Source organism: Hyaena hyaena, unplaced genomic scaffold (assembly GCF_003009895.1).
Source record: "Hyaena hyaena isolate Hyena2069 unplaced genomic scaffold, ASM300989v1 scaffold_24, whole genome shotgun sequence".
NCBI lineage: Eukaryota > Metazoa > Chordata > Mammalia > Carnivora > Hyaenidae > Hyaena > Hyaena hyaena.
The window spans coordinates 1693585-1708137 of NW_024080656.1; the positions used below are offsets into that span (position 1 = coordinate 1693585).

General features: G+C 45.3%; 1 long non-coding RNA gene across 1 annotated transcript; it reads left to right on the forward strand.

Moving 5' to 3' along the window:
* The first annotated feature begins 6986 nt into the window (after positions 1-6986).
* On the forward strand, positions 6987-10920 carry LOC120228547. The gene is made up of 3 exons (XR_005527523.1): positions 6987-7094; positions 9177-9334; positions 9644-10920. It is a non-coding gene; the product is annotated as an uncharacterized LOC120228547 (long non-coding RNA).
* The last annotated feature ends 3633 nt before the right edge of the window (positions 10921-14553 follow it).

The following is a 14553-nucleotide window of genomic DNA, read 5'->3' on the forward strand; positions in this document are numbered from 1 at the left end:
GCTCACGTGGTGGGTACAGATGTCTCCAGGGACGGTTGCTGAAGTGCCTTCTCATTATCACCTTCCACGAGGTCCTCTGGATGCCGCAGATGAGCAGAGGTGATGATTTGTGTGGAAAAAAGGCCCGACACGTAATATCATGGTGATTTAAAACAATATTTCCTTCTCCTACCCTTTTTCTGTGACCTTGCCTTCACTGCTTTGAATTTGTGATTTTCTGCTGGGGTTCTGCAGGATGCCTGATGGAGGTCGATCGTGGTAAGTGATGGTGTTACGTTCAGGTGCCTGCTATGTGCCAGGAAGTGAATCTGGTGCCTCATTTACATTCTCCCTCATCGTTTCCGTAACCCCGTGCACCAGAGATTATCCTCCAGTGCTGTCCTTTCCCTTCTTCCTTAGTAATATAATTGTACTTTTTTTTTTCTTTTATTTTTATTAACGAAGCACATGAATTGCTGCCAGAAGACCACATAGCCCAGCTTCCCTTGTGGCTACATGTGCCCGTGCGGTCATTGCGTTGTAAGCAGAAGCGTTGTGTGCAATTCTTAGGAGGTGTCCTAAACAGGAAGAAATATGCCCCTTTTTGTTTCTTCTTTTCTATGCTGACTGGAACGTGGAGGTGATGGCTGGATGGGAACAGCCTTCTTAGACCACGAGGTGGAAACTACTTGTTCAACGTGGTAAAGCAACAAGAAGAAGCTGGAGTCCCTAATGATTGTGGAGGAGAATTTTGAGGGGTTTTGTCACCTGCTCTGATCCTGTCCTAAGAAGGTAGTAGAATGAGGTGCTTGGAAGAAACACCTCTGGGAATATGGCCTCTGGGGTCAGACACACGTGGGTTAAAATCTCACCTCATCTACACTTATTGGCTTCATGATCTTAGGCAAATAACTTAACTGCTCTATGTCTGATTCTTCATTTGTAAAATCAGTATAAGTAAGAAACCAACAAAATAGATTTGGGGAAAAATTAAATGATATAATATACTGAAAGGATTTTCAGCATAGTGCCTGGCACATGGTCAGTGCATGAAAAAGGATAGATATTATTATTCTAATATTATGGATGAGGAAACAAACCTCAGCGAAGTTAGGAAACTTCTCAAAGGCCATAGACACAGATAGATGAGAGTATTAGACCTGGAGGCTGCCAAAGCTTGTGAGTTTTCCATGACATTGACCACCATGGAAGCCCAGATGTCACCATGAAAAACAAGGGAAAAAATTTTAACTTTTTTTTAAAATATTTTTTTTAATGTTTTAATTATTTCTAGGAGAGAGAGAGAGAGACAGCGTGAACAGGGGAGGGTCAGAGAGAGAGAGAGGGAGTCACAGACTGAAACAGGCTCCAGGCTCTGAGCTGGCAGTCAGCACAGAGCCCGACGTGGGGCTCGAACCCACGAACCGCGAGATCATGACCTAAGCGAAAGTCAGACACTTAACCGACTAAGCCACCCAGGCGCCCCTAACTCTTTTTTATACTTTCTAGTGAATACGTGTACGCATACACGTGCGTGCACACACACACACACACACACACACACACACACTACACACTTTAGGTAGTTCAGCTCATTATTTGAATGTAAAATTAGTAGTTTTACAAAAGAATCTAGCAAAATGGAAATGTTTGTTTGAACTAATATGTACCAATATCACTAGGTACAAAGTTTCCGGCAAGCTACGCTACTGTCTTTTGACCCCTTAGGGTCACTGGCTGGTGATCCATCCCATAACATGATCACATTCTGCATTTCCTTGTGTCCACCCCGAGCTCAAGCTCACTTTGTGATTTGCAGATGAGTTGAGCTCAGAATATCGGTCCTTAGTATCTTAAGTCTGTGCAGTGGTTTCCTTCCCACCCAGACTTTCAGACCAGCGCTGAGGTTTGGATGAGATTGTTTTACAGCGACTGTGGGCTCCTAACAATGAGGGTGACTCAGTGGCCTCTAGGTCGAGGTGGATGATTTGAGAAGGCCCTGAACTCTATCAAGGCAGGGACTGTTTCCATTTTGTTCACCGATGTATCTCTGCTCAGAAGAACTTAATCACTATGTCTTGCATGGTGATTGGATGGTTGAGAGCTCTCAGGATCTCCATGCAATAAACCATTGTGGATGAATCAAACCACTAAACTGACGCTCACCAGACTTCCCCGTGGGGCTCAAGTATGGGGGTCACTTGTCCAGCACCCAATCTTACCATTCCAATTGTTCTTCTTCTTTCTTTTAGGTAGCTTCCCACCATGAGCTACATTTTGGAGGGCAGGTGGTGGAGGAAAGTGCCTGCTCTTATAAATCTAAGTGGTCAGGTCCTCTCTCTGGGAGCTTTGAATTCGAACAACTGTTGCAAGGATGTAAGATAGTTGGAGGCTGCTCACTGCAGGACCAGGATTCGCTTCTGCTCTGAGTTTTGCTGTGTCTCCTTCAACCTCGCCTTTACCAGCTCCTTTAGTCTGGCCCACATTCCCACCCTTGACTTCAAACCTCCCACAGATTCTGATGTGCCTTAAAGTCGTTAAATAATCGCCAGCCCCTTTGTTTCTCAAAATAGCTTTCAAGTAAAGTTGCAAGAGGGATTTTGCTGTTAATCTTTGTCCTCACTGATAGACCTAAGGCTTATTTGATAAATTTCCAAATAGCAACTTGGGAGCAGCAGAGAGAAGTTGTATGGTCAAGGCCAATATTGTTCAATTTGAAATATGGAGACTGAAGTAATTGGAGAAGGTGACAGTGACTATTTTTGAGATGATTATTAGGAGCAACTCTTTGGCACTGAAAAAGTTGGAGAGAAGTGAGTTGAAAACTGGCTCCATGGCTAAATAGGGTGCCAAACACCTAATTTTACAATTGTCGGTGCATTTTTCTCATCAGCAAAGAATGTACTTTGGCAGGTTTCTCTCCCACCCTCCCAGGATGGTCATTGCCGTGCAGCCTCTTCCCACGTTGTGATGATTCTGGGTCATTTTCTCAAGTTCGAAACTGTGGATGTGGCCACGGCTGTTTCCAGACAGAAAACAGTGGAGTCCTGGCAAGAGCTGAGCAAATGATCAACTGTGATTTTGTACTTCAATCCAACTGAATTAAGAAAGCGGGTCCTTCGGGTTTTACACATGGACAAAATATTGGGCCCTCGTGTTCTCCTTTGGGAGTGTTCTTCCCTGAAAAGAATGCACTTTCACTATTTAAATTATATTAGAAAATAGTCATATTATATTTTAGGGTTTTTGGTCCTTATATCTGGAAAAGAATGATGTCAAGAATAAAGTTTTACATGCCAATTTTAATAGTATAATTTCTGTTGAAATCATTAGCTCCCTTCTTTCTCATCTTTTTTCTGAGCCCACTAGAAAAAAAAAAACAAAAACAAAAGACAAAGAAGAGGGGTAGAGAGACACCAAAATAACATCTTTCCTATTGATAAAGCTGACATTGGAGAAAGTGGAGTGTATCTGTGGGCAAATGGACTTCCTAATCCTGAGCCCGCGTACTGGTGGCACCAGCCAATCTGGTCCGAGGCAGAGGCAGACCACTGCTGGCCTCCACACAGGGTAAGCGTGGGCTATGCTTGCCATGGGTTTGAGAGCCATCTAGAGTTAGATGTTTTCTCTGCTAGTTCCTAAAAGGAAGAAGAGACAGGAAGGGGCTGGGCTGTGCATGCTGGGTTTCTTATCACAGATTCCTCAATTAGGCACATCCCTCTGCTGTCCTGGGGAGGGGTGAGGAAGGACTTTAGGGAGACACTCTGCTAATGGGGTTCACACCACAGGGAAAAGAGCTCGTGAGTAGGAAGAGGTGCCCTCCCTAAGAAAGTCTTCAATGACAAAACCTATTGTAGTGGGCGTTTTTTTTTTTTATCTACCAGCTTTGATTTCTAACCCTCTCTCCTCCTCACTTCTCATTGAACATTCTAATTTGAGCAAGAGAAAATTACTGCCTAGTCAAACGAACACTGGAGACCTGGGTCCTGTTTGGGCTGGTGGGTAAGTCAAATGGACTCTCTGGGTCTTGTTTTCCTGCAGTCTGAGGGTGTAGGAGAGGCTGGTCCTTGCTAAAGCCAGTCCTATGGTCTGCCTCCCATACCTTTCCTTCTAGGAACCTTGCTTCCTCCCGTATTTTCAGTGTCTTTTCTCCTCAACTGGGTTCCTTCCATGTGCTTTGAAACATTTACAGATCTTTCCCACTTAAAAACAATATCTTCACTTGACACTTGCCCTTTCTAGCAACTTCCTTATGTTTTTTTTTTTTTTTTTAATAAAAAAAACTTCTTTAAAATGTTTTCAGAATGGGCTGCTTCCTTCATCTGCCCCTCAAAGTAGCCTGGCTTCTGGCTTCTAGCCTCATGATGTCCCCCAAATGATTCTCACAAAGGTGGCCAATGGTCTGCAGCTCAGTCCAGTAGACATTTTGGTTCTTATTGTACTTGATTTCTCAGCATTATTGACACTGCTGACTGGTCTCTGCTTTTCAGAACTCTCATTTCCCTTTGTTTTCCTGACCTAACACTTTCTTGGTTATCTGCTTCTGAAGGCTCATTTTCTTCTAGTCAGCTAGATCTTGGAGTTCTGCAATACCCAGGTCCTCTCTAAATTTCTCCTCATTTTCTTTCAGTAAAAAAAATGACCAGACAATATATTTATTTAATACATTTCGATAGGCCCCTGTTAGGCGATAGAAAATTCATGCCTAAGAAGTTATTCCATGGAAAAATAATATTCCATGCTCTGATGGAGCTCCCACATTCTAGTGAAAGAAGAGAATCAATCAATAAATGAGAAAATAGGTATATAATATATCAGGGGGTGATAAGTGCTATGATGAAAAATATGTTGAGATGAGGGAATGCATATATGTGTGGGGGGAGGTGATACTATAGTTCTATAGAAGGGCTGGAGAGGACAGAGTCCTGAAAGAACTGGCTAATTATGGTATCAGAAGAACACTGTCTTCGTACAATGAATTAGGAAGTGTTCCCCCTCTACTATGTTTTGGAGGAGGTTGAGAAAGATTGGTATTAGTTTTTCTTTAAATATTTAGTAGAATTCACCTGTGAAGACATCTGGTCCTGAACTTTTTTTCCAATGGGAGGTTTTGATTACTGATTCACCCTCTTTACTTGTTATAGGTCTGGGTTGTGGTTTCTATTTCTTCTTGAGTCAGTTTAGGTAGGTTAGGTGTTTCTAAGAATTTGCTATTTCATGTAGATTATCTATATTAGCCAGGGTACAGTTGTTCATCGTATTACCTCCTCATAGTTGTCATTTCTTTAAAGTTGGTTGTCATTTCATTTTATTCCTTTTTTTTCTCAGTCTACCTAGAGGTTTGTCAGGTTCCGAAGTGCATGACTGAACCATAGAGTTATCTAGTGGCAGAGCATTCTAGGCAAGATTACAAACAAAATGAGCCAACATTTACTTCCTGTGCATCAGACATTTATTCCAAGTGCTTTACCCACATAGTAAGTGCAGTAATGCATTATCATCATCGTCGTTGTCTTCCTCTCACTTTCCAGATGAGAAAACAAGGACACAGAAAGAGGTGAGTGGATTGTGGTGATCCCACGGCTAATGGAGCAGAGCTGTGATTGGAGCCAACAGTCTGACTCTGGGACCTCGTCCCCACCTCCATACTTTTTTTTTTTTTAAGTTTATTTATTTTGAAAGAGACAGAGACAGCATGAGCAGGGGAGGGGCAGAGAGATAGGGAGAGAGAAGACTCTCAAGCAGGCTCTGCATTGTCAGTGCACAGCCCTAGGTGGAGCTTGAACCCACAAAACCGCGAGATCATGACCTGAGCCGAAACCGAGAGTCAGATGCTTAACCTACTGAGCCACGCAGGCGCCCCACTGTCTCCACACTCTTACCTAGTCTATGAGTCCAGTGATAAGAATTATTATCAGGACTAATATCAAAAAAAGGAAAAAACTCACAAAGCCTCATCTCCTAGATCTCAGTATTTCATTTTTCTTTTGTTGGAAAGATATGAGAAACATGAGGGGACCTAGGTGGCTTAGTCGGTTAAGCATCCGACTACAGCTCAGGTCATCGGGCTCTGTGCTGACAGCTCAGAGCCTGGAGCCTGCTTCAGATTCTGTGTCTCCCTCTATCTCTGCCCTCCCCTCCTTGCACTCTGTCCTCTCTTGAAAATAAAATAAAAACGTAAAAAAATTTTTAAAAAAGATATGAGAAATATGTCATTTTCAGCTTGGAATAAGAATGGTACAATAATTTCACCACCTAATTTTACTTCCCAGCTGGTTCCAGGATATTAATAACTAGAGCTGGACCATTCCTGCTACATTTTGGCTTTCTTAAAAATCTCCAGCTATTTTCTAATATATGCCATTTTATGAAATATATTTTTCCCAAGTATTTTTTTCCTTCCCGGGGAAACAAAAGCGTGTTTTAACACACACAATCCATATGCTTCTGATTTACTTGTACTTAAATCTCAAACATATTGCTTTATAAGAGCTATTTTATTCCTCTTCAAAGTGACTTGAATAAAAATCTCTTAACGTTTTCTTCCTCTTGAACACTACATGGTATTTTGCTAGGGAAAGAATATTCCAATATCACCATAACTTGATTGGTTCAAAACCAAAAGCCAAAGCTTCTTAAAAGGCCCCGGAAAAACATGCTTCCCCATCCATAACTAAATCATAGGATGATTCAGAACCTCTAGGCAACATATAGGTTAAAGGCGGTGATGGCTCCCAAAACACAGAAGAGTTTTTAATCATTGGCCATTCCTATGCACCGCACAGTAGAATTGTTTTTTTCTTATCTGTCTAGAAAAAAAGTGGTGAGTGGGAGAAGAAATTTCTCTTGTCAGCTTGAGCTTTAAAAAGAAGAAGGAAGTATGGGGTGAGTGGATGTTTTTAAGCTCAGGCATATGTTAGAGGGGGAGGAAATGAGACTGAGTGAGAAACAAAGTGCTGACGCTGAGGATCCTCCATGGCCTCAGAATGACCCAGGAGTCTCACCAGTTCCTATAACGAATGCCACATGCTAAGAGCAAGTTTTGTCAAGGAAGCACTGGCATGGAGTGAAGTCAGCAGAATTAGGAGTGGTGCCAACCAGCACTCCTCTGTAAGGTGAGAACTTAATTTCCATCCATCCATTTATCCATCCGTCCGTCCGTCCATCCCTCCCTCCCTCCCTCCCTCTTTCCGTCCCTTCCTCCCTTCCTCTATCTTTCCTTCCATCTCTGCATCCCTCCATCCCCCATCCCTCCCTCCATCCATCCTTCTGTCCATCCATCTCTCCATCCATCCATCCATCCATCCATCCATCTACCCCTCTTTCCCTCCCTTCCTCTATCCTTCCTCCATTTCCCCACCCCTCCATCCCTCCCTCCCTCCTTCCATCCATCCCTTCATCCATCCATCTGTCCATCCATCCATCTGTCCATCCATCCCTCCCTCTACCCATCCCAGAAACATTGAGGAAGGCAGGCAGGAAGGATAGAAGGGAATGGAAATTAAATTCCACTGATCACTTGCTATGCCAATAATGACAAAAAGGCTTAATCTCAGAACAAGGCTGATTGATTGGTAGCATCTGCCTAGAATGCTGTATTGAGAATGATTCTGAGGTCTGATCTGTCTTCTATAGCAGAGTATTGGAATCGATTCAGGGATATTGCTATGAGCATGACTGGGGCAAATGCCAGCAGTCACACACATACTCAGAACCACCATACTGTGCCACACTCGGGCTCAGGGTCAGTTAGGGGAGGAGACAAAGGACATTTTGGCCCGATACTCACCCAGGGTGGATGGGAGAGAAGAGCTGGCCACGGTTAGGAGGCAAGGGTGGGATTTGGGGAATGAGGGGTTGGCCTGGGCAGACCCTGCCACTCTGCCCACAAGAGCATGAACCACTTGGAGGCTAGAGAACCTTTCTCTGCTCTGAGCCCTGCTGTGTTTTACGCAGCAGCTGATCCCTTAGGTCTTGGCTACTGTGCCCAGTATGTGAAAAGCTTTGCTGGGTCATCTGCCGAAATGCCAGGAAGTCTAAAGAGGTGAGCAGCATAGCTTTGCCAGTGAGACTGTCCTGGAATTCAGCCCCCACCGCTGAGAAGCACTCTGCACTCCAGGAATCCTTCCCAGCCTCAGTTTTCTCATCTGTAAAACCAGAAAAACACCCACCCTACAGGATTGCAGTGAGGATTAAAATATGATATAAAGGGCCTGGCCTGTCGTAACACTTCCTAAGTGATTCATGTTTTATAAAAATGTTCTTGGCTTTAATTTGGCTTTCGATCAGCCAATAATATTTATTACACATGTGGGTATGAAAGGGAACAGAAAGAAGTCTGAAGTCTAGGGCGACAGATTAAGACACACACAGAATAGAAAACTGTGGGGTCAGGGACAAGTGGCTTATTCCTACCCGACATCTGGAGGAGGTACAGCCTTTGAATAGTGTGTACATTTGAGGACACACAGCAAGAAGACTTCCCTTTCCCTTGCTATGAATTTGGGATAGCCTTCTCTTTTCTTGTTTGGGCTTTTGTGTTTTTCGGAAAGGAGACCTCTGATTCTGAGAAGTGGGCAAGCGAAGGTCGGACCACTGCTCACACAACAAGGACTCAGAACCCTGAATCTTTTCTGAATTTACCTACATTTAAAAACAAAACAAACCCAATCCCTTGCCCCCCTTCTGGATCTGCTGGGGGACCAGCCGCAGAGGCAGGGGCTCCCGCCGCATTACAGCAAAGGCAGTCAGGGTGTGAGGAAACAAGAAGGAACCAAAACACAACGAGAAACCCCGTTCAGCAGACCACGGAAAAGGCCTTTGCTGTTTGAAATTTTTATCTTGCTTGTGGCAGATCTAATGATCCAGTAAGGACCACAGCTATGCTGGGGCCCACGAATTTCCTCAGAGGCTTCCCCCCTCCCTGGAGAGCAGGAACTATGCTGGCCGGGTAGCCACCGTCCTCAGCTCTTTCCAGCTTCTGCCATGTGTTTGGGGCCAGCAGAGCCCGGAGCCGCCCATCCGGAGATTTTATCAGACTTCTCATGAATCTAATTCCGGGGGGAGGAAGCAAAAGTAAAACTAGCTGTTTCAGGTTCACGGGCAACGCATTCCTGGGCATGAAATTCAGCTCCCCTGAGCCTGCCGTTGGAGTCAGTTTGAGAGAGTCAAAGGCTTTCTCGTTGCGGTCCTCACAGTGGTAACGACAGTCACGGAGAAGATTCTGGTGTCCCAGATCCCGTCGGGGGGGGCAGCTGGCATCTGCCAGCGGCCAATTTCTTGCCTCTGACTTCCCTCCGTCAGCATCTGCCTACTGTGTGCGCGGAGCCCGGGAGCCGCGAAAAGACCAGGCAAGGTGTGCTGCAGCGGTGGTCGCTGCAGGGCTCTGGGTGCTGCGTGATCTCGGCACCCAGCTGCGGCTGGCGTGGGTGCGGCTCCTGTGGAGTGGGGGTGAGGGGAAGCCCTGCGGGGCTCGGTCCCACTGCCATGCCAATGTCCCTCGGTGCCCACACTCCTCATCTGGGAAATGAAGGCATGGAGGTGTGCGTGTGCAGGGGTGCGGTGGGCGGGGGGGGGGGGGGGGGGAAGGTTCATTCATTCACTGATCTGTTTATTTATCCATGTAACTTTCTTTTCTCCCTCCCACACATTGATTCTGTGCTAGGTGCTGGGGATGCGGAAGTGAATACATTGGGCTCCTGCCCTCATGGGATCACAATCTATCATGGGCAGGATAGACAAATACGTAAATAAATCTAGAAAAGTCAACTGCGTGGTAACGGTAGTGTGGAAGGTGCCCAGCCCTGCTTGGAAATGTCGAGAAAGCTCAACAGGAAGGATGAGTAAAGGATGCCAAAAGAGTGGAAGACTGTTCCGGAGGGAAGCCTAGATCTTGCAAAAGAACTTTGCCGGAGAACAATAAGGCGGAAAGGGATGTCAGGGAGGGGAAGGCAGAGAAGGCAGGGGGCCTCTCTGGGTCTCAGTATCCAGCTGAGAGTCCAGTGTATCACGTGAGAGGAACTTTTCGTTCTTCTGAATTTTGAAAAACATGCGGGCCTTTATCAAGCTGGTGCTTGTTACCAAGGGATGCATGGAAAGATACTTCTTGTTGCTATTTCTCACTTAGACCCTTGATAGAGCCTGGAGACTTTATGGAGCTGCTGTGATTCTCACTTTCTGTGGGGTCAAGGGCTCCTTGGAGAATGGAAAGAAAGTGATAAATCATCTGCCCAGAAAATGCACATTGTTTCGCGTGGATTTTCAGGGGCTTCCAGAATCATCCCCCCCTCCCAACCCACTCATACGTTCTAGGCAAAGATCTTCCCTCCTCGCCTCGAGGAGAGGATCAGGGGACTGGCGTGACCCATTGTAGACACTGGGTTATGTGGTGATCTGGCTTGATGCTGGCACTCGCCTTGGACCTTCTTCAGAAGGCAACATCCCAAGGTAGATCCTCGCTGGCTGCTGCTGGCGTAGGGAGGGCATGCAGTGTAGACAAGTGCACTCTGCCCAGTGGTCTGGGACCTGGCAAAAGCAGGGAGGCCCTGCTCACAAGCTGTGACCTGTGGAGGCCAGTGATAGGCAAATGTGTTTTGTCAGGTTCTTCAGCACTTACACTGAAGTGCGTCCTGGTTTGAGTACTTGCTTTTGACTTAAGTTGGTGAATCGGGTCCAAGGAATGGCGGTGATGCCGAGGCCATTCTCAGATGGGATGGAGCGAAGGCAGATGTGCAAGGAGGCCATGGGAGCTGTGCATAGCTCATGTGCAGACAGAACTTTGACAGGAAACAGAGTCCTTTGTCAGAGGTCCCCAGCAGCCGCATACTAGGCTGAAGCAAGAGGAGTTTTCCTTGGGTATATGATGTCAGGGGGGAGAGTGCCCAAAACCCAGTAATTAAGATAACTAATATTTTAATGCACTTTTAAAAAGTCAAAATTAATGCAAACATTCACAATGAAAAGAATTTCAAAAAAAAAATTTTTTTAGTTTTTCAGATTATTTTAATGCTTATTTATTTTTGAGAGAGAGAGAATGAGCAGGAGTGGGGCAGAGAGAGAGGGAGACACGGAATCCAGAGTAGGCTTTAGGCTCTGAGCTGTCAGCACAGAGCCAGACGCAGAGCTCGAACTCATGAACCATGAGATCACGACCCGAGGTGAAGTCAGACAACAAACTGAGCCATCCAGGCGCCCCAAGGATTTCACAATTTTAAGTAAAGAGATGCAGTCCTGCCCTTGCTGGGATGGGATACCTCCTACCTCACCTTAATCCCAGCCCAGGCTCTGGAGCGGAGAAATGCATCCCTTTAAAGTCCCAAACTTATATTTGAGTAAGACTTTGAGCTTCATGAAGTTAGTGCCTAGACACTGGTGCGTTGTTTCTTGTAGTTGTCTAGGAGTGGTTCCCAGCCACTGTGAACACTGTTCCGTCCCCACGTACCTTCAGCCTACTTTTGCCCAAAGAATATTGTTGGCAGTGACCCAAATATTCCACCAGGTGGCACTCTTGCTTTGCTCCATCCAGGTGCCCCTGCAAAGGGGCTTCTTAGCCAAAGAAAGACATTTAAACTAGTTGCTAAATTGTTGCCAGTTGTTTTCTGAAAGGCCAGACAGAATCCTGAGCAGGGATGAGGGTAAGGAGATGCCCTATGAAGAGGATTGGAGGGATGGCCTGAAGAGCCCAGAGCCAGGTACAGCCTGATGAGTAAGAATAGGCCGGACTGCTTTTCAGCAGGTGAGAAAAACGAGAGTTTTAAACCATCTTTTGTTCTCCTATGCAGTATAAACACACGTGACGTGGGAGAGAAAAGGGGGATTAATGGTTTTCTGTGCAGCAAAGCCTGGTGGGAAGAGCTCTGGGACTTACCTCTAATGCTGGCTCCACCACTGACTAGCTGTGATCTTGCACAGATAACTGGACTTTGCAAGCCTGAAATTCTTCATCTTTAAATGGGGATCACTGTAGCTGCCCCCCTGGACGATCATTAGAGGATCAAATAAACTGATGTGCGGGAGGCTATGTGCACGGTGCCTGGTACCCAGAAAATGTTCAACAAAAGAGAGGTGCTTATGATGGACTTTTAGGCAAAGGCCAGGCGGCTAAATTTTGTGCTCCCCCACCCCCCAATTGCCGGCTGTTATTAATCAAGAGATGACCTCAGAGTGACCCGGAGAAATAACTTGATGATGAACTATGGCTTTAGCAGAGTCAACCAGAAGAATTTCCCACCTGGATTGAGTTTCACAGGTGTGATTTTTGAACCAGGAAATCAAGCTGGGTTCCCTGGCAAAACTGTCTCACCCTTGGCGACTGGGGAAACATCTGACCACTGGGTGACTGGCCCCGCTTAAGCTGTGCATTGTTGCAGAAAGTATCCATTTACTGGTATGTGTATCAGAGCCTTCCCATTAACCCAGTCTGTCTCCTTACAGTTCTGAAACCCTGAACTCACGAAGATGCCCCCTTATTGAACTGTTCTTCAATCAGAATAACAGTGGTAATGAATCCTGTTTATTGAGGCTTACTTTTTGTCTGTCACTTCACTAAGCACTTTACACCCAGTTTCATTTATGCCTCAATACCACCTGGAGAGGTAACTGAGCCCATTTTACAGACGGAAATGTAGGGTTAGGGAAACTTTGTACCGTATCAAGATTCTTTGTGACAGTCATTGGTTTAAACCTAGGTCTATCTGACTTCTAAATCAATCAATCTCTCATCTGTCTGGCTACCTATCATCTGTCTAATGGCCTCTCATCTGTCTATTTGATGTGTTAAATACAAACTACTTCGATCTATTAATTAAGACAAGTTCCTTAGAAACCTCTAGGCTCTAGGGAAGTCTTCATTGACCTCAATTCAAGCTTCTCCTTTGAAAATACAGAGACGTATTGATGGCTGTAGGTGCACAGATACATGCCTATATAACACACATACCTGAGCTTCTGAGAAGCGTTACCCAGGGGCCCCATCACCTAGGTCAGGATCCACTGTTGTGTCGGCCGTACTTCCGGGGGGTCCAGGAGAGACCGTGTCTGTGTCTTCTCGCCTGGAAGGGCAGACAACGCCACCCTCCATTCTGCATCGAGCTCCCTCTGCTGCCATGAACAAACCCAGTTGACCAGAATGGTCTCACTCTCCAATGGGAAGCTGTTGGCCAAGAGAAGAAGTGTCAGAACATCAAGGCCAGTTTGACTTGGTGGCAAGGGAGAGCGGGGCAGCAAAGCTGCCTTCCCAAAGGAAAAATATCACCAGCCATCAGCGGAGGGAATTTGGGTTTTGGTTCCTAACTGGAGAAGACAGCTACCTGTCAAATGGTGTGGAGTCAACTGGGGAGCCAGGGTGGCTATGTTTCCACTTAGTGCACATGTGTTTTTCTCTCCCAAAATGCACTTTATTTCCTCTAAATTCATATTGTAGCTCATCTCGGATTAACAAAGCTTTCTCTATTAAAGGAGGTCCTTAGAGAGTCCACTTAATTACATTAAATGGGTTTTAATTAGAGAATGAATTCTTCTCTAGGACTTAAAAAGTGTTTTGTCAAATATTTCAATGAAAACATGGCTGGCTTTATTTATTTAGTAACTTTGAAAAGACAGACACTTCCTGTTTATATTATTAGAAATTAAGTTTGACTTGGGGCACCTGGGTGGCTCCGTTGATTGAGTGTCAGACTCTTGGTTTCGGCTCAGGTCATGATCTCCCCATTAGTGAGTTCAAGCACCGCATGGGACTCTATCCTGCAGCTCAGAGCCTGCTTGGGATTCTCTCTCTCTCCCTCACTCTCTGCCCCTCCCCAACTCCCCCTCTCTGTCTCTCTCAAAATAAATAAAAACTTTAAAAATTTTCTAAAAAAGAAATTAATTTAGTCCTAACTGTTATTGAGGTTTATGGATTAAAAGAGGGGAAAAATAATGTTTTTCTTTTTTTACAAAATTACTACATTATTTATTTATTATTTTTAAAAATTTTAATGTTTATTTTTGAGAGAGAGAGAGAGTGTGTGTGGGCGAGGGGCAGAAAGAGAGGGAGAGAGAGGATCCAAGCAGGCTCTGAGCTGTCAGCCCAGAGCTTGATGCAGGGCTTGAACTCACGAACTGTGAGAGCCTGACCTGAGCTGACATTGAACGCTTAACCGACTGAGCCACCCAGAAACCCCAATAATGTTTTTCTATTAAACATGAATCTTTTTTTATTAAAATAAAAATAAACTGAAGTAGTATAATAAAATATGAAATGACAACAATTTCTTAGGAAAATAGATGTGTTGAAAGACGTTTTGATGTATCCACGTAGGAGGAAGGGTCCACTCTTATTCATTGCTTCATCCTCAGTCCCTAGCATAGGGTCAACAGCCGGTTTGTGCTCAACACTTGTTTACTGAGTGGAATTAAGGCCCAGCATGCAGACTCCCCGAGATGGAAAGGGCCAGTCTTCTATCAGCACTGACTCCTTCTTTAGAAGGCACGGCACAAGAGCCTGGCCTCAGGGTAGGAGGAGTAGAGAACCCCTGGCCCTATCCCCTCTCCTTATCCATGCGGATGGAGAGAGAAGGATGAGAAGTCCACTGAGCT